The following is a 20,541-nucleotide window of genomic DNA, read 5'->3' as shown; positions in this document are numbered from 1 at the left end:
CTTAGTTAACCATCCGGCGATGTGGTTCCTTCAGCTTGATGCGTAGGCAACTTATTAGACGTGTGGTTTTTTCCACAGCGTTTCGTCGCGTCTCGGACGTGCGAACGAAGTTTTCACAGGCAGAGTGGTATATTGCGTTGTTTTGTGATGAAATTTTTTCATCTCAATATTTTTGAAAAATTATTCGCGTATTTTCCTTCGGAAAATGGACGATACCTACCACCTATAAAATCCATGCAAAATTGTTTGAAATAGAAAAAAAAATTGTTTTCCCATACAAATAATATTTTCATAAACGTTTTTTTATGGTTTTTAAATTCAAGCACGTTTTTGAACTATTTTAATTAGATAGGCACATTTGGTAAAATTCTGATGGTTTTATAATTATGTACCTACTTTTTAGTTTTGAAGGTGTTGTTTTTTACAGACGGCCGGCATAGCAAATTAAGGTAGCCGAATTAGCTTTTCATACACAACACAACTAAGTAGGTCTAAAAAATTGACTAGGATGAGAAAAAATGTCGGATTCCAGGGCAATTATTTCAAGAGTGGAAGCCAAAATGTGGTTATTTGTAGGAAGGCAAATTTTCACCAAATTGAGATGAAAAGTTCACGTTTTCTGGAATGTGTTTCTAATAATGAGGAAAATCTGCAAAAGTTTTTTTCAAATTTTTAAAATGATTTCTCGCTAACTTTCGGCATTTTGAAATTTCTAAATGATTATTTTGTAATGGATGTTTTACAAATACGAGAGCCACAATTTTTTTCACGAAAATATGCGTGAAACATCAGAAAATGATTATCTCAAATTAAACGTATTATTCACCATACTTAAATATTTCAACTTGGGAAAAATTACTGATAATTAACCAAAATTTGCCAGTAATTCACCAAATTGCCAATAATTTACTGTAATTCGCTAAAAATTTATCAAAAATTACCAGTACCAAAAATTATTACTTAGGCAGTAATTTACCGTATACTTCCAGTAAGTTACCACGAATTACTAGTGATTCAAGTACAAAAATTTATCAGTAATTGGCCGTACATTTCCAATAAAATTGATTACTCCAAAATTACCAGAAATTTACCAAAAATTACCAGTTATTTACAAAGTTTTATCAATAATTTATCAAAAACTAGAGGTGTTTTACAAACATTACTCGTAATTTATGAACAAAAAAATGACCAGTAATTTACCAAAATTTACCAGTACTTCACCAAAAGTTAATGAATAGCTTAATTGCTAAAAGTATGTTGAACTTGGTACCTATTATGAAAACGGTCATGTTTTCCACTTTGAAAATTCGAATAAAAAGTAAATTACGAGTAGGCCGAGTCATTTTGTTGGACTTTTGAAAACTTTTGAAAATCCTGTGGCGCTCATGAAATTATGTTATACGTGTAGGTACTACATTGACACCGAGTGACGTTAAGTAGACTTTCAAATATTTAGTTTAGTATCTCGGACTTTCCACATTTTCAATTTGACATAATTTTAACAAACACCTAACTATACGGGTTTGATTTTTATTTGTTTCAAAAAGTCATGCTGAAAACATGAGTCAAAAATATGTCAAGAGTGATTCCCTCTCCCTTCCCATCACGCAAAAAAACATATCCATATCAATATGGTGGAACAAGTGAATATTCATGAATTAGCCTGAGGGTCGAACCGTTCTTGCGTTTTAATCTTGAGCAAAATTTAACATTCGACCCTTCTTGGTTAAATTTTTGTTTACAAACATGTAAATAATTTGGAAGTCTTGAGAAAAATTATTCAAAGGTTCGTACCGACAAAATGTTCAAAAAAAAATTATTTTATTTACCTATATAAGAAAAAGAACAAGAAATTTTCGAATGCGGATCGATTGAATTTTGCTTTTGACTTCTTAATACGTATCACCCCACCCCTTTGAAAATTCCAAGAATGGAACGAAATTGACCTTGCAATATTATGACGTTCAATTGACTGTTTGTTTACAAATAAAAAAAATTCAGATTTTTTTTGAACTTTTTGTAAAGTTACCTTATATTCCGATCTTAATTTTACGAATTAAAAAAAATATATATATTTTTCAGTCTAAAATTTCACTATTCTTCCTGTTTCTCACTCTAAAAACCAGGTATCACGAAAAAATCCAATAGGTACATGGGCCAACTCTCACGAGAATACATCTGAAAAAATTCTTCTCTTCGTATTCTCAATTAATCACAATCGACCTGAAAACTTCGCCCATTAATTGAAGCAAAGCTTAGCCTAACTGCGAGCACCAAGCGTAAACTTAGTTTCGGTCACTTCTTCGGGCGTGTTCCCTTCCATCACGCGGATAACAATCACTTTACCAAAGGCTTAAAGCAAGCATAGTGGACCCTTTTAACTAACAAGTCTGAAAGTTAGTTGGAGCAGCGACGGCGGTAACGTCTTTAAATAGTACCAACACCTGACTTCACCCGCCGCTATTAAAGTCATCGTTAAACTCGCCAAATCCCGCTTATTAATCAAAGTCAAGCTTAATGACGACTTTCGCGCAGTATTTGATTTTTACCTCATTCCTACCAAAACTCTCAACCGTAACGAAGTTCATTAAACTTGGTAATTTCGGTAGAATTTTTTCGCTCACTGTACAAATGAGTATCTACGTAGGTAAGTATATCGAGAGACCTTGATACTCTGTGTACAGTGTACCTTGAAGTACCTATACATATAGTATTTTTTATTCTTGCAGTTTTACCCTTAGGTACTTGTATTGTTGTCCTCGTAACCCCTTTCATCTTCAATAGCTTGGTATACTATAAATCACACCTGATGAGAAACTTCCTTCCTTATCTGTAATATTTTTTAAAGATAAAAATCCGTTATTTTTTACCTGTTACTTACATTAAAGGGTTGAAAGACACACTACACACCTTGGTGTTTGAGAATCACATGAGTTTAGATGTACGTAGATGTAGACACTAAGTGTAAGCGACAACTGGCCTTATATGAAACATTGAGCAACAACCAAAAGGGTTTAAGATATTACCTGTTGAAAAAGAGTGTATTATTTATTTTTTTCAACACAAGAGGGATTATTTGGCAAAAAAAAAAGAAAAGGAAAGTACAGGGAAAAAACCTTTTCACTCACTGGTCTTTTTATTTGGCGTATATAAAACGGCGTTGAATAAAAAATCTTGCCGACGTTCATGAATAAAAAACGGTCTTACCGCTAGTAGAAATTTGCACGTCTAGTGCAGCTGATCAATCGATCAAGTGAGGTTTCTTTTTTTGCAAGGTGAGTATCAGACTGAACGTATTAGATTAGTTGAGTACCTTAGAGTCAAACCCAGAATTCTCCAAATTTTTCAAAAATGAGGTTATGATCGTTTTGGGTACAGTTAGTAGGTACGCATTGATTGCCATTCTCCGTTTTTACCTATCTGACACATTGACCCAGTCAGGGGGGTCCAAAGTCAAATTCCGAAAAATGTCCAAAATTTTCAAAAATGAGATTATGGTCGTTTTGGGTACAGTTAGTAGGTACGCATCAATTACCATTCAACATTTTACCCCATTCGATACCATGATATCATAGGGGGTCCAAAGTACCCGGTTTGAGTCAAACTTTGAAAAAAATACTTCAAAAAATTTTTTTTCTCACTCTAGTCGACTATAAACAACCTTGAGATACTTTCAACAGACTTGAATCTAGAATTATCCCTCATTTTATCATGCATTTTCGTGTATTTTCGATATTTTTTACGGACTTGGAGTCAAAACCAGAATTCTCCAAAATGGTATCGTGAATTACTGCTATGGAAAGACTTGAAAAAAATTTTTTTTTTTGTCAATTCGATTGTTACCCGAAGCACAATATATAGGCGAGATCAGAAACCTGCTACTACTGATTCCCACCTTTCATCAGTTTTTTGCGTTTTTCTCAAAATGGTGAAAAGTGGAGAATTCTGGGTTTGACTCTAAGGTACTCAGTTGCGTTCGTACCCATTGGAGATAAACAATGTTTTGAACTGTTGGTAACCGGACACTTCCCCGAATCAACTTTCCCGAAAGACGTTTTCCCGAATGTCAAAATCCCGATTTTTTTTATCCCGAATCCATTTCCCCGAATCCGTTTCCCCGAAAGACCTACACCCGAAAATTGAAAGAAATTTGAGTTTAAAAAATTTGTTTATTTTTTAATCTCAGAGATTGATGTAATTATCTAAGGAGCAGAGAGGCATAAAAATGATGGATTCGGGAAAATGTCCGGTAATCTGAACTAAACTGTTAGATAGAATATAAATTGTGTGCAAATACTGTGAGAGATGTTTCACAAGGAAGTAGGACGATACAGGTTTTAATTGCTAGGATAGGTGGGTAGTAGGTATAGGTACCTATCACTTATTCGAAATTAATGACTTTAGAATTAAAAATTGGTTTCACTTTCAAAGTTAATTTTAAAAATGTGAATGTTAGTTTATGTAAATTGAAGCATATATGTATTGATCAAAAATTACAGAGCTACTAGAATAACCATTCTAGAACTTTCAATTCACCAAAGTTATCTATGTGCTTGTGGAGGAGAGATTGGGTAGGTAGTTCAAATTTTTAGAAAAATGGAGATATTGTAAATTTTGGTAGATTACTAAAAACTGCAAACGGTTCAGATTTGCAAAATTTGTTTAGTTTTGAAGATAGGTACAGTAAAAATCGATAGGTCACTTTTTCAAGTACCAAAAATTGGTCAGAAAAGTTGAGAAATGATATTCTGCCATCGCGTTTATGCTCAAAAATTGTCTTTTTTCTTCATAAGTACTATTTTCAACTTGATGATGAATTCTAAAATTCACAAAAAATAACAGTTTTTCATGGAAGGTCTAAATTGTCTAATTTCATCTATCGTTCATATTTTTATTTTATGTCATGTTCCATCATTTAGGTGCTCTCAACAGGGTTAGCTAGTTACAGAGAGGACCATTAAAATATTAATCTAAAAACTATACCTTAATCATGGGTTGAAAAGGGCCGGAAAAAGAGGATGTAAAAAAGAGAAACAAAATTGCTAAAAATAGCAGAATTTGGTTTCTTAGAGGCTGACGATATTGGATCAGGAAGCAAATTCCATTACCTAGTTTCACTGAAAAAAGTAAGGCACTCTTTTTTGTCTTGAATAAAAGGACTCCTTATTCAATCGCCAAATGTATTTCGCATGTTCAAATTCAAATCATCACACGTACCTACTTCTTTTTTTTCGGATCGTCAGTAAACGGGCAAATACATAATTTTTTCAACATTAATAAACAGATTTCATTTTTATAAATGTAAAAAAAAATTAAATTTGATATATGTACTAAGACTGTTTTGAACTTTTAGACTTGGGAAAATATCATTTTTTAATTCTCTCACCCAAATTTTACAATTTGCGTTCATCTGGAATAACAACTGTAGAATCCAGCAAAGAAAACTCCACCAAAATTCACACTTGACTTCTCGCTTCCTGTCTCCACCACTCATAGCTTTTCAGCAAATCGCCAGATCAGTACAACATACAATTTCAGCATTTTCCCAACTAAAAATCAGATTATTTTTTCATTTACATTTTTTCTCATCGATTTACTCGAACTAGAAATCATATGTATAAGTATACACATAATTTTCCCCTCAACTTTAATTTCTCAACTTCAACTACCATAATGTAGAATCGTTTTAGAAAAGCTCTATTTTTTACATGCTTCAATAATTCTACCAACATGGCAAAACAAAAATCCACCCACCAAAGAACCCTTCAACATAGTTTCTCTGGTCACTCCGCTGGACCGTAAAGGCAAACATAATAAAGCAACTTCCACACCACACGCACCAGAAGTCGATTCAGGAAAAAAGGAAAAACAGAAATCGAATCGAATACAACGTACGCAAACCAAATAAGGAAATCGGAAATGTAATAAAACAGGGGAAAAACAGAGGACGAAAAACGCAAACCAGACGTTATAGCCTGCCTACCCTTTTCTTCTCGTGCTAAAAATGCTGTTATACGTAGTGCTCGTGAGATAACCAATGGATAAAAATGAGCATTCTCGTTCTAAAGCAAATACGTACCTACTTAAATATGTACCAACCAACGCGAACGATTAAACGTTCGAAGTATGTATCTGTAAAGGATGTTACTTCAGAAAAATATTCTTGTGCAGTCGCAAAAATGTGTTACGAGATGGGAGCGCGAATGAAGGGAAGAGAGACAATATTACGTAGGCATGAAAATTAGGCTAGCGATGATTACGCACAACAACGCGAAGAAGGTTGAAAATGGAAATGATATCTTTGGGACACATATGAAAAATGGGGCAATAAAATGGTTGAAAATTAAAAATAAAAATATCCTCGGTAAATTTATACATATTAAACATAACGGGCGATGAATCACGAGGAGATTTTTCTTAGGCCGAATATATACCTATATAATACTCGTAGGTAGGTATGTAGGCTAGGTGGAATGTTGACAATATTATACGGTGTGTAGTCGACGAAGGTGTAGAGAGGTAGGTAAAGTTTTGCGAACGAAGCGACACGACCGACGACGTAAAAGAGTACAAAAATAAAAAGCGCGAAAATTTTGCCCGCAAAAAGGATATTTATTTTCGTTGGACACGTTCCATTAGAATAATGGAATAAACGTCCCATAGATAAGAAAAGGAAGACGCAGACCCTTGGTGAGCTCGTTCAAAAATAAGCTTTAGATCATTTAAGTTGGAAGGAAAGTTAGATAAGTAAAGTTTTGCGAGTTTGGTTCGTCTTCGTTTTTGTTTGGAATATATATTAAGGGTGGTTATGTCTGGCTTAACCTTTATCTGGTAGCTTGAAAGGGAGTGTAAAGAAAGGTATAATAAATCATTGTTCTAAATGCGTCGCCCGAACGATACAGCAGCGCGGAGAGGGTGGCCCATGGTTCTTTGTGTGTCCGCTTCGACCGGTCAAGTGTAGGAGCCATCTTGGAAAATGTCGCTAGAATGTTTTCCAATTTCCCCTTTTCGGTATAAAAGCCGAATGAGCGAGCATACGAGAGAGGAAAGTGCCAGTGCGAAAGAGAAAGAAAGGAAATGGCTATAGTAAAATATCGAGGCGAGGTGTAGGCCGCATTATGCAAATGAATACGAACCGGCCAGGAGACCTAATGGCTAAGGCTATTCCGCCAAATGATAGAAATCAATAATCGAGGGCCAGTTGAGGAAGAGGTTGGCCAATTAACCTCATCCCAAGCCGAAAGCCCGTGCCGCATTTCCTCGCTCCTTATTTTTTATCCTTTTTCCTTCTCTCTTTGCGTTTACCCTTTTATAAGCATTCACGCGTCCTGCATCTCTTCTTGCTTCCGCTTTTTCCTACACCCAAAAAGTCTTCTCTCTTCTACGAAGTAACCACATTAACCTCGTCCCTTCGCTAAACCACGGATTCTCATTACGAGACGTCCATCTGCGTCAGGCGTTCCACTTCTTCAACCTCTTCACCACCGCCTCTTCTCGCACCTTTCCACGTCCACGTCTTGCTTTCTGTTCTTCCTCTCCTCTACCTTCTCATCCTCCGAAAACCATGTAATTCTTACCAAATGTGAACTCACCTCTCTTATTTTCCCTCTTTTTCTTATTAAACTTTCTTCTCCCTGAATAGTTTGTTAAATTTTCGCTGCTAAACTTTTTGTTTTCTCTGCGTCTCACCCTCACCCTCACCCTCACCCACTGGTCTTTCTCTTCGGCGACTCGCTCTCTTCGTTTTATGTTTTTCTCATTTTACGTAGGTACCAGGTACCTGCTTTCGCATCGCATCGGTTTCTACGTTTTCTTTCTCTTACACACGTACGATCTTTAGATACCTGCTACACTTTCGCACCCTGAGAGGTTATTTTTTTTGTAAATTTCGTGGATATGATCTCTTTTTTTTTTAAATCTTTTTTTTCGAAACAGTAGGTACGTGAGTACTAATTAAATGGACTGAAACGAGTAGTGTTTTTGAGCTTGTACAGTCACAGTCAGAAGCTTTTGGCAAATCAAGAAAGTATAGTGTGCAATGACGAAAGGGGGAAAATTCATTTTCTATTGTTTTATTGTCCGAAGACAAAATTAAATTTTTCATAATAAGGGGTTTCCTCAGTCACTTTATAAGTAACTTGAACGTAAACAGACTTGTACTGTACTTCATTTTGATAAAATATTCTTCCAGTCTGATTGATTAGTTTCCTTTCTCGACAAAATTGTCCATAAAAATAAAATATTTAGTTGGAGCAAATTTTTCTACAAAAAAATACGTACTTATAATGAAAAAATTGAACAAATATTTATTTAGAAGCGTACCTAGGTATTAGTAATTTTTTTCTAAACTTACCATTTCTATAGAGATCGTTATGATCCTATGGAATTTTCAATTCTGTGAATGATTCATTTGTAGTAGGTATTCATAAGTATGTATTTTTCCAATGAAATTGGCATCACGTTTGACCCTGAAAATAAACCGAATCTTAAAATTGATCTTTACGTGGGATGAAGGAGTGATTCAAGTACTTTTTTTAGTTCATAGGTCTATTTTACATAAGGTACAACTACAGCATAAATAAATGAACAAATACATAGTACAAATCTCTCTTCTTTCTTTTTTATGTTGGCGTATTCGCAAACGAGGAATTTTTCAATTTTTTTTTTCAACTCGAAACCTTTACCAATCAATTTGTAAGCTTTAAAATCAAGTTAAAATCAAATATTACTTTTCAATTTCGATTTGATCACTTTTTCATTTTTTTTTTTTTTTCATAAAAAGTTAGCCAAATTTAAATTTTTAAAAATTTGCTAAAATCTAAAAATAAAAATTCAGCCTCTGAAATTCAGCTAGAGTAAGTAGGTACGTATTTTTGAATACCTGCCTTTTCTATTTGTAATGCCAAAAACAGATTTTTGAAATTTGTATAGGTATACCTAATTGTGATCGTAAATGGTCACAAATACATGGTGATCTGCTAATCTTTGCCTGAGAACAAATCGGAAGTCAAAACCTTCACTCATCAATAATTTATAATACGGAAAATAGGTAAGAAATCAAATTTCTGTCTTCTACTTCGGTTAGATCAAATAGCAAGTTTTTTTCAAACTTGAAATTACATACAATTTTACAAGATGAAAGTTGATACTTCCAAAAAAATTCTGAAATTTTAATATCAGATACCCACCTACCTACCTACCTACCGATGCATGTTTCATTAGAATTCAAAATGTGAGATAATTCAAATTCATTTTTTTTTTAAAGTCAAATTTTGTATTTTTGACATTAAGTACCTACCGTGGATTACCTACATTTATGAAGAAACGTAAATCATCGTAACATTCCAATTAAATTATCTTTCATTTCCCGGCCAATTTCTTTAGACTTAAACAAACAGCCATGAACACAATTACCCAGTAATTAGGTAGATCATTTTTCTCTTTTTATTTTTTCAATTTTTTGAAAATTGGTAACAAAGGAAAATAAAATAAGAATTCACAATTTTTTTTGTTGAAATATCAAAAAAGTATATGTACCTAAGTAAGTATTTATCAAAGAAATAAAATATAGCTCAAAATGTCGAATCAAAATTTTAAATCTACCTATTCAAAAAAATTTCCCATGCTCACAGCAGCATAATTTGCCTATTGAAACCGAATAGGTAAACAATGTTGAAATGCAACTTTCAGTTTCATTTTTCTGAACCCCTTCAACCTTTCCCTCCTTCCAAAGCTCCTATTTTCACATACACAATATATCACAGCACCAATGAAAACTTCAAAGGATCTCGAAAGACGAAAGCTCCTTACAATTCGGTTAAAACTCGAAAGTCAAAACGAACGTCGAACCCTCAAACAGTAGTCAAGTTTGCTAAAACCCAATAACTTACCCTTCGAATATAAATCTCCCACACCCGTGAGCGCGACTGGATCGCACTTCGCAGGTATGATTAAAAAAATGGCGACTATCGAGTTGCAATAAACATGTAGCGATAATCGTTCCCCGGGGCATTTAAATCGAACTTGACGAATTTGTTTTATCGACTGCCGTCGAAACAAACCATTTTACACGATTGAATAGCATCCTATTTATCAATTTGGCGAATGCGGATGCGGACATGGATCTCGCGTCGATGTCGCGTCGCGTTCTTCAAAAGCGCAACGTTGACTAATTAAGTGCCAAGGTGTATCGAATCCAGTCGTATTACGAGAAACCCTTCAACACAAACGAAAGAGAAAAAAACACCAAAAATAGCGACGAAGAGGAACCATTCACGTATAAAATTTTAAGACGCTTTTTAAGCGGCTCATTTTTCACCGAATAACATTACTTCTTTCAAACCCTCTCGACGATGGTGTGTTTTGAAAACGTCGATCGAACTTTCTTTACTCGCTATTTATCTTGGGCCGGGGCGAAAGTTAACTCGTCTTATTTTCAAATATAGAGATCGAAAATTCGCAATTTTCCTAAAATAACTCGATAAGAAATAGCTCCTACGAGAATAAATCCTCCCCAAGTTGTGATGGTGAAAAACACGGTGTTGCAATTCGATCCGGTAAAAAAGATTTGTATTTATTGATGAGCAATAGTTTGGAATATCCCTACGAATGCTCGATGCTGAATGCCGCTGCGTCCAAGTTGCTGTATTCCCGTTTAACGAAATGTCTACACAGTGTCAGCATACAAATTAGTTTTTTCTTTTTTCTTACTTTTACTATACCTACTACCTAAACTCGTGAAATATTTTGTATTTTTTTTCTTTTTTTTTTTCATGATTTGGATACGTAGACGTACGAAGGTTAAGATATGCGGTTCAAGGCTGAAAACAACTTCAACAGAAAGTTTTTAAAAAAGTGCGAATAAAAAGACAATGATCATCTGGCAAAAGTAATGAGGGGAGTCACTTGAAAATTTTGGAAAAAGAGCACAGCCAGGTAAAATAGGTGAAATGGCTTTGTCCTCAGATTTTGAAACTAACAATTTTGTTCCTTGTGGTCTGAAACCTCCGCGATAAAATTCTTCGATTTTTATCCATATGATGAGCGCATTTTTCCAAATTGAAAAAAGAACGCTCCTTAGATAAAAATAAGTAAGTAAGTAACCTATTCTCTGAAATTGCAATATAATACGTACTTAATGTATGTATTTTGAGTTGATTCTAACCTAGACATGAACTTTTCCTCGATGTCGAGCTACCTGGTGCGATTCAATTTTTTAAATGCTAATTGTAAAACAGAAAAAATCGACAAATTTGATCTAAATTTGGTTTAATAGTTAGGTGTCTTTGATAATACATAAATATTGCGAAGAAAAAAAAACACTTTGCATTTTTGCAGGTCTTTCGCCTATACAAAAAATTCTGAAAAAATATAGAAACTTTTGAAAAAAATACAAAAAATTTCCATAAATAACCATTGCTTGTGTCTAAAATCTCTGCAAGATGAAAATTTGTAACGGCATTTACAATGTAACCTCTTTCGGACGGGTGGGGGAAGTGGTGGTCCCCAAAAAGTTTATCACGAAGGTTTTAGACAATAACTTATTTATTAAAGAATAACTTCCATAGGCCATTTCACTTGATGAGAGACGTATCATATAACCGGCACAAATTTTCTTGAAACGAATAGGAAAATCGAAAGATCCAAAGAGCTCCCCAAATTTTACCAAAGTAAAAATTTCAGGTGCTTTAATTCATTTTTAGATTTTCGACGGAGTTTCAAAGATTCAAATTTGGTTCGTTTCTTACGAAAAAATTCAAAATTTGATCAAATTCACATAAATGGCTGCAATTTGAATTGTACCCTATTTTTGACCTCTCGAGTCGATGGGTGATAGTTTCGAATACTTTTGAAGCCTTCAGTGGATTTTCAGATTCTCCAGTTTCAGAAAAAAATTATGTATTTCTAATGTAGGTACATAGGTAGTACCTAAGTTGGATGAAAATGAAATTCAGCGTCTATGAACTCGAATATAGGTACCATCTTTGTATCCCTTTCAATCTATTCGGGCATAAATATTTTCAAAATCTTTTGGTGCCTGTTCAAATCCAACATTTTTTCCAACGATTGTTTTTGAAAAAAAATCAAAATTTTGGATTTAAAACTGAATAAAAGGATTTTAAAAATATGCGTTAAAGTCGATTGAAAAAGGTCACAAAAATGTGGTAAGTCCAAGTTGATAGGTGCTGAAGTTCATTTCTACCGTGTTTAGAGCATTTTTTCAAAAACTGAAGAATCTGAAAACGCGCTGAAGCCTCCCGGACGGTTCGAGTAACCATCACTAATCGACTCGAAATGTCGAAAACAAGATGCACATAAAATTGCACCTTTTCATGTCAATTTGATCAAATTTTGAATTTTGCTCATGAGTAAATAAAGCAAAATTGAATTTTCAAAAATTTGTCAAAAATCCAAAACTGAATTTTAGCACTTAAAATGTCGGTGTATTTTGGGGTACACATTTCATTCCCTTTTGTTGGGTTCGAAAATTGTTGTACAGGTTATACTTGGCTATGTTATTTAAGAGTAGGTACGTACCATGTACCTAGTCCACATCTAGAGTTTAAAATTACATGTTCAAACTTCTCATGAATTTTCATTTTCAATGGGTCAAAAATATGCCCATTGATTTGAAACCCATTCCTTTTGAAGCAAACCGGTTTTATTTTTTCCTATCACTTTAATTTCTACATATTTTAAACTTGAGAGCCAAAAGACAGAAAGAGTCGATTAAATATTTGAAAAGCGATCCGTAGTTGTAAGAGAAAAAGTGAGAATTCATCGCAGAGCATATCTACTATAAGGTAGATACATGGGGGAGACGAGGAGACGCGCAGACTATGGCATAGAACTGCGCATTTCCTTAATTGCTGTACTTAACACCGAGGTTACTTTCAATTTGCATCGCGTTATAGAATTTGATAAAATTTATATCGTCGAGAGGCAAAATAAAAGCCGTAGTCAAAGGCGGGTAAAACATAATGACGAAGGGATTGAAACAACGACCGAGAGAAAGTCGTTACGGATAAAAAGTACGTCTATAAATTTCCATTTAAGTCCAAGTGGCTAAGATATCCGTGTTCCGGACATTTTGATGGCTTTTTATACCGTACAAGCAGCCTGTAAAATGAACGTGGCTTTAACCCTAACTTACCCTTTTCCTCCATTCCTACCCTTTCGACAGCCCGCTCCGAAGCCATAACCCCTTGTTTGCCTTAGCTGGACGCAGCCGGTGGCTTAAAACGAGATACGACCATGTATCGCTTCGATATAAAGTTGCTCCATAAAAGCTAATACTGCCTCCCGCCTTCTTCTCTACCTTACCGATGGCCCACTATCTTTGCACTTCTTTCGCCGCGACGCCGAGCGCGGTCGTCAAGAAAGTTGCCTTCTCTTTTTATACGAAGGCGAAGACGCCTACTCCACCTCCTGTCCTCATAGCGAGCAGATCTTTCTTCCTTTTCTACTCACCATTACGTTCACCTTCGGAAAAACTTTACCATCGAATAAATAAGTAGTTTATTTTGGCTATTTTCCATAATTTAAGTCTAGAAATTATCTACATGTATACGCGTCGTGTGCCCCTTTTACGTGCGCCAGGTACACTATCGCATAGTCTTATACGTACCTACGTAGGTACTTTGCAAAGCGTCGGAATTATTACGGTTCGAAGCAATCGAATTACTAATACTTGGTAAAACTAAGCATATAATAATTAAAAACATAGCTCAAAATTTTACCCTCTTCGATTACCTACTCTCGAATTTATACCAGGTTCCTAGTAGGTACCAATACTTTTCCTTCTTCGTCCCCTTCTCACTCCTCCTCATCTTAGGTAGATTTCCGCATAGGTACATCCATGTAGTCGAGATACGAGTAAAAAATATGGAACAATTTTTCATCGATTTTTCCCTCTCGGTGTTTTTTTTTTATTTCTATTTATTTTACGATGCGGTAAAATTCGTATATTACAAATCCGACCAATTGTCCGGACCAGCGAATTATTTTGTCGTTTTGGTAGCTCGTTTTATCCAGAATAACATGTTCAATAACGCAAAAAATTATTTTTTCCGCCCTTTAGGTACTTTCATTTTATTCGCAATGTGTCACTAACATATGAAACGCCTACTTTCACTCATATAATGGCATCCGCGATCTGATCTCCTATGCTTAATATGAAATCAACTTTTTCCCTTTTTATATACATTTCTACACTGTATATTTCAATTCTACATCCTTTGGCTCGTCGTCGTTCCTTATTTTTTCTTTTGCTTCGTACACGTGTATGGTTTCAGAATTACGATGAAGAAAACGGTGAATAGCGAAATGATGCATTAAACTGTCAATAGCCTGTCGTGAAAAATTCAAAAAAATACTGGAATTGATTTTAAACACGAGGCTAAGTGAGTACACGAGGGGGGGATTGCGAAAAAAAAATCTCGTAGAATTTTGACCAAATTCAGCAGTTACCTTCGTTTTAAGTTGAAAAGTCTCCGAAGTGCGGAGGTGCCTCTGGAGAGGAGATATGAGTCCTCCAAGAGGTGGCATCTTCGAAAAAATTGTATTTTTTTCTATATCCCTTACCCAACCTATTTTGAGAAAAATTGTCCAGTTTCAAAAGATGAAACTTGAGTAAGAGTTCTACTACGTGGTTGAAGATTTTCAAATGACTTATTTTTGGATTGATTTTTATTTTGAAAAAACATGGAATTAAAATCATTTCTGAAACCGGAAAAATATTTTGGAAGGCAGTGGTGCCAATTTTTTGGTACCTATACTTACCTAATTATTAGATAAGTATTACAAGTAGTTTGAAAAAATCTAGAAAAATTATTATAAACTTATCAAATTTTTCGCAGTTTTTTTAAAATTTGCAGACCAAGAAATTGGCAAATAGGTACACTTTATTTCAAAATATTTCCCGAATTTCAGAAATGATTTCTTCCGATATTTTGGCTTAGGTAATTAATCCGAAATGTTTGAGAAGAAAAACATTTCAAAATACGAATTTACTCAAAAATAAGCGATTTGAAAATGTTTAAGCGATTAGTAGATATAGCTTAACCCAAGAAGTGGTCTTCAATTTTGACGGCAATGGCCTAGGGCGACATTGTTTCCAATTGAAAAAATACGGAGTAAGCCCCTGTTTTTATGCTATAAAGTATTTTTGAAGATTTCTCAAAAATTTTACGACCTCATCGCTTTGCATATTTCTTTTGAATGTGATAAAAACACTTTTCTGACGCCTAATTTTTCGAAGCTGTTGTGCCCTCGCTGCTTATGAGAATGCAAATAAAACGGTTTGCTTCAAGTAATAGATACCTCTGAAATTGCTAATTTAAAAAATTTGTCATAGAAAAAAATGTCAAATTTAAAAATTTTTTAAATTAAGTAATTGGAAAAATGGGAGAGGAAGGGAAAAAGATGGTGGCAAAATATGAGGTGAAAGGCAGAGGCGACGGAAGAAGTTATTTAAAACTTGCTCAGGAGGATTTTGACCAAGTTCAGCAGACACCTTAATTTTGAGTTGAATTGAAAGTCACTCAGAAAACATGTTGGCTCCGAAGGCACATTTTCGAAAAAAATCTTTTTTTCTCCCTAACCCCTCTCGACCCTCCTTTGGGAAAAATTACCCAATTTCGAGTAAGCCTATTTGAGATTCTGCGTCGACCTAAACCCCAGACGTAAAAAAAATATCCGTATTTATTAAAAATTTTGTTTTTTCGAATTGATATCCTCATTTATCTAATTCGATAGTACGACTGCATCTTTATGAACACCCCTGTTATTCTTCTCCACTACCACACCTCTTTTGAAATACACGATGCTACAGATCAGTTCGCGACTGGTGATCCGAGTTTATTTCATTTAGACTTACAGGCCTGCTGGGAATTGGGACTAAAATTCATTAAGCTCATATAACCCTTTTACGAAGTCAATCAAAAGTTACATCTTTATATAATCCTCGAGATTTATGAGAACTTGACGTGTACCTCAAGAGGGAGAATTTTACCAGTAAGTGTAAGCAAGTTGGCTACTAAATACTACTCATCTCGCATACAAATATGCACCGCATATAACTTATCATCAAAGAAAATGAATGAAAAACTGCCTCATTTAGTAGGGAATCTTCGCTCGGGAGTTACGTACTACGTTGTTAGATACATAGATAGATAGATAGGCAGGTAGGTGGTACCTACAAAAAAGAATGAAAAAAATTGAAGCTGGCGCTTGGTTTGTAGGTACATAAAAACATCGCAACTTTGGAGTGTAGTATTTTAGCAATGACCTAATATTCTACTATGCAAGTTAAAAGGCTGCACTCGAGATTTTTATCTTTGATAACAAACAACTCGCGGGTTAATCGAGAGAAGAGAAAAACTGTTCCACTCGAGAATTCCACTCTAGAGTGGTTAGTTGGTGCATAGCAGAATCTCTTGCCACGTCTCGCGTCCGCGTCAAGCCGTCGATTGGCAAGCCGCAGCGGTACACTCTACTGCAGCCTTTAGTACTCGAAATATGCTGACCAAATCAGGTTACCACCCTTTTTTATTCTTTCCCCACCCGAGCGCGTTTTCATACCGCCACGAGATACTTGCTCTTTACAGCTGGACCTTTTACACATCCGTTTCACGTTCAACCTCGGCACGTACCTCGCTTTACATAATTCAAGTATCAGCCGGTTATGGCTGATACGTGTTACAGCATCGCACTTTAACCCTCAGCTCGTGGATCCTTTTGGATGTTGGCATGCGAATGATCTTCGAGGTCAATCTCCCTGCGTATTCGGAACCGGATAACACTTGCCTTTTTTCATACAGATTTCAAGTTTGAAAATAGAGCACTTGACCGATGGCTAGGTACAGGATGCTGCGAAGCAAGTGCCAGTTCAAAGGTTAGAAAAAGTGTATCATCTAATTCACCGTTCATCTCCCTTGTTTACAATGACCTTTGCAATGCATCATTAGGAGTTCAAAAACATAGGTACCTAATACCTACCTTGATACTTATTAGGGTGACTTTTATTCATACTCGGTGGAATTTATATTTCAATTCAATTTTGATATATTTAACTACCTACCTATTTTATTTTTTCTCATAGGTAATAACTGCAGATTTATGCGCAAAAATCTTTGAAATAATACTTTGAAAACTACACCTAGGTACCTATATAGTTATTTTCATGTATTTGAAAAAAAAAATTTACTAAAAGAGGAATGGTAGGGGCCATAGATCTATCTGCATATTAAAATGTAGATTATAGACGCAGATTAAAATTTCGCCAATTTTATTAATGAAGTGATACGTGTATCAAGCACCCGACCGACGCGACACGACAAAACGAAAAAAGATGAGAAAAATCGTCGAAACAACCCTCGTAAACGAATCTTTCTCATGTAATAATCTTCGTTTAGTATTTGCTACGCGGTAAGGTTATAGGTATACATCTACTCGCTGAATTTCTATGCCTTTTTTTCCCTTATATACTTTTACTTTACTCGACGACGTGTTTTCTTTTCCCTCTTGTTCGTCGTTTCCGCGAGTTGTTTTATGCTCGTAAATAAATTTAAATAACGTATGTTTTGTTTTACTCTCTCGTTACGCGCAGTCGGAGCAGTAAGCGGTGTCTCGTAAAGCGAAATGTGAAACTGATGATTTAAAAATGTTCAAAGGCAGACTCCTCTCTCGCTTTAAGGATGTGCGCGCGTAAATTTACATCGCATCGAGTATACACTATATACCTACCTAGACCTCCTTACTTGACGTACCATCCCCTTTGCCCTATATACACAAGTGTTGGCGTTTGTGATAATTTTTTCAATGCATTTTGATCGTATCTTCAAACGTATCCCTTTGATAGTGAAAATTACCTTTTAAGGAATGCCGCTTGTTTATTGCCTTACTTTTACCTATCTAGTACCTACCTACGTGTACTCAAAGATGAAAATTTTTCGCCGATACCATAGGAAATTTCTACCTAAACCAAGATGGAAATCTAGGGAATTTTATAACCACTTCAGCTCCAAATATCGAACCCTGGTAGATTTAGAAATTTATAAAGCATCGTTTTTCAGCCAAAGGTGTAGTTTTAAAACAAGATATTTTGGAGGATACGAGAACACTCAAGTGAAAAAATCAAAGGATAGTAAGCATTTTAAGTTTTGATCTAATTCCTTCACATAAAATTCTTATACGAATACCAACACAACATTAATGAATTCCTCGCAGGTATTTTTAAATAACTTGAGTACCTATATTTATATGCAATAATTATTAGTGAAGTTAACACGGAAACTTTTTGAGCTGGCACCAGATCGAGAGAGAATTTCCTTAATGCACTCTTAACCAAAAGTTCAAGTTGTAAAATTCATTTTTTGATTTTGGTGAATTTTTAATAATTTAAAAAAATAAAAAAAAACTGTTTCAATGCGATTTTCTAATGAGCACCGCGATCAAAGTTATAGATTCTAAGGTTAATTTTTGGCCTTTCCGGAGTGATTTGAATTCTTCTGAATCAAATTGAAAATCCCTGGAGGCTTCAGAACGACCTAAAAAAAAGAATTGCATCGGTTTACTTTTTTCAAAAAAATCCCATTTCTTTAGAAAGTTAAAAAAAGTTGACCTTAAAACAGGTTTAAAATTTTTCGTGCCTGTTCTAAAGTTCCCTTGTATCTATTGGGAAAATTTTCTAAATAGGTAGGTAAAAATGAATACCTACCAAAGGTACCTAACAGGAACTTATATCTAGGTATACATGTCTCACTGAGCAGGGAAATCTTTGAACCATAGCAAAAAAATTCGAGAGAAACATGCGAAATACATCACTAGATGAATTTGTTGGAGCTGAATACCACTTTTCAATATTTGCCCAATTTTTGAAATCCTTTATAGCCTGTCTTCCATGAAAAAATTGAAAATTGATGAATCTTAAGGAAATAACTGCAATTTGGTTCTTCCTGGTTTTGAGCCATTCTTGGGCTTCCAGTGGATTTTTTGATTTTTCAGTTTGAGAAAATTATCACAAAAAATGATTTCTTCGATGAATTAATTTAATAATTCAAATCGAAAATTTTCTCGAGCATTTATAAAAAAAAAATCGTAGGTAGTAATCATTTATTGGAGACACCAATTGATTTATTGAGCAGGTGAAAAATAAGACATAGGTAAGTTGTTTGGCTTTTTACCTTAATTAATAAAAATCTAGATTTTTTTCGTAAATAATTGACCTTCAAAATTTTATAATTCTCCCAAAATTGATCTAAAATGAAATCTGGTTTCTAAAATTTGGTTTGTGGAGTATTTTTGTAAGGTTCTTTGGAGCAACTTTTCACATTAAGAATGTTGTTTTATATTTCGAATTTTTTCACCTGGAAAGGTGGCAATCATTTTTATATGTAGTAAGTATAGGTACTAATCTAATCTTCAGGACTCTAAATTTCAAATAAAAATTCGCCTCGAGAATCAATCTTCACTTTTACTCTCCACCGCCTACAAATTCCAGAAAAATTTTTATGACTTTATTCTTCGCGTCAAACCAACATTTATTACGTATTTTCACAGTTTAAAAATTGTTTAAAACTATAGTTACTCCATTTTCTGATCCTCTTTTTAGTCTTTTTCATACCAAATCTTCGGCAATTTCACTCGAATCGCCTGCGGATGTAAAAACAACGCCGGAGCTAGACAGCTCGGCGCTGGCGTGTAAAAAAAAACTGGAAACTAAAAAACTAAATACGAAATTAATTAACACCACTTCTGATGGCGCTGTTTACAAAACCAAAACACGTAAGTAAACATCCAGGCGCGGCTTTTGCCGTCGTAAAATAACACCGTAAGGAGTTTGTAAAGAGTTAGTTTATTATCTGTAAACAAAGACTTACAAAAATATTTTGCAACAGGGGACGCCAGGGTGAGAGATGCAATAACGAATGTAAAAAAAAAGAAAAGAAAAAAGACGAGAGAAAAAAAAGGTAACACAGAGCTCGGCGTATAAACACAGCAATAAGTCAAAACTGCGCGTTATTGTAGAAGATGAACGGGAAAAAGGGTAACACGGCGTCGAGATGAGTTCTATGACAACAAAATTTTAAGCCGTTATAATGAGAACTAAAATCGGTTCGAATAATTCCTACAATAGAATCGATACATGTAACTATTGAAAAAAGCAAAGCGAAAAAAACTACCAAAATAAATTAACCCTTCGATCTATTTGTTACAATCCGCGTTCTTTTACCTTTAACACGTATATACTCGACCCTTAAACCAGCAATAATACGCTTACTATCATTCATTACAAATTTCCCTTCCTTCCTCTTTATTATTATTTTTTTTCGCCAAAAAATAGCGAAGGTATAGAGTGAAAAAATAGCAAATCAAAGGGTTGAAACTATTTCAAGCGTAACACAACGCACCATATACCTAGAAATAGGAACCAACCATTCTCACAAGGTGCTATATTTTCTACCTGAAACAGTTTGGGACTTTTTTCCACGTTAATAATTATCGAAATCGGGCGTCGAACTGATTCCTGGACATCTGTGA

General features: G+C 34.8%; 1 long non-coding RNA gene across 1 annotated transcript in view; it reads right to left on the bottom strand.

Moving 5' to 3' along the window:
• The window catches only part of LOC135842264 (uncharacterized), an 84,053-nt gene that overhangs the window by 48,838 nt on the left and 14,674 nt on the right, over positions 1-20,541 (bottom strand). The window contains exon 2 of the long non-coding RNA XR_010558100.1: positions 8,354-8,468. This is a non-coding gene — a long non-coding RNA (uncharacterized LOC135842264). The remainder of the gene's footprint in view (positions 1-8,353; positions 8,469-20,541) is intronic.

The sequence above is a fragment of the Planococcus citri genome, chromosome 1 (genome assembly GCF_950023065.1).
Source record: "Planococcus citri chromosome 1, ihPlaCitr1.1, whole genome shotgun sequence".
Lineage (NCBI taxonomy): Eukaryota > Metazoa > Arthropoda > Insecta > Hemiptera > Pseudococcidae > Planococcus > Planococcus citri.
The sequence above is the reverse complement of the archived record's forward strand: the minus strand, read 5'-3'. Positions and strand labels throughout refer to the sequence as shown.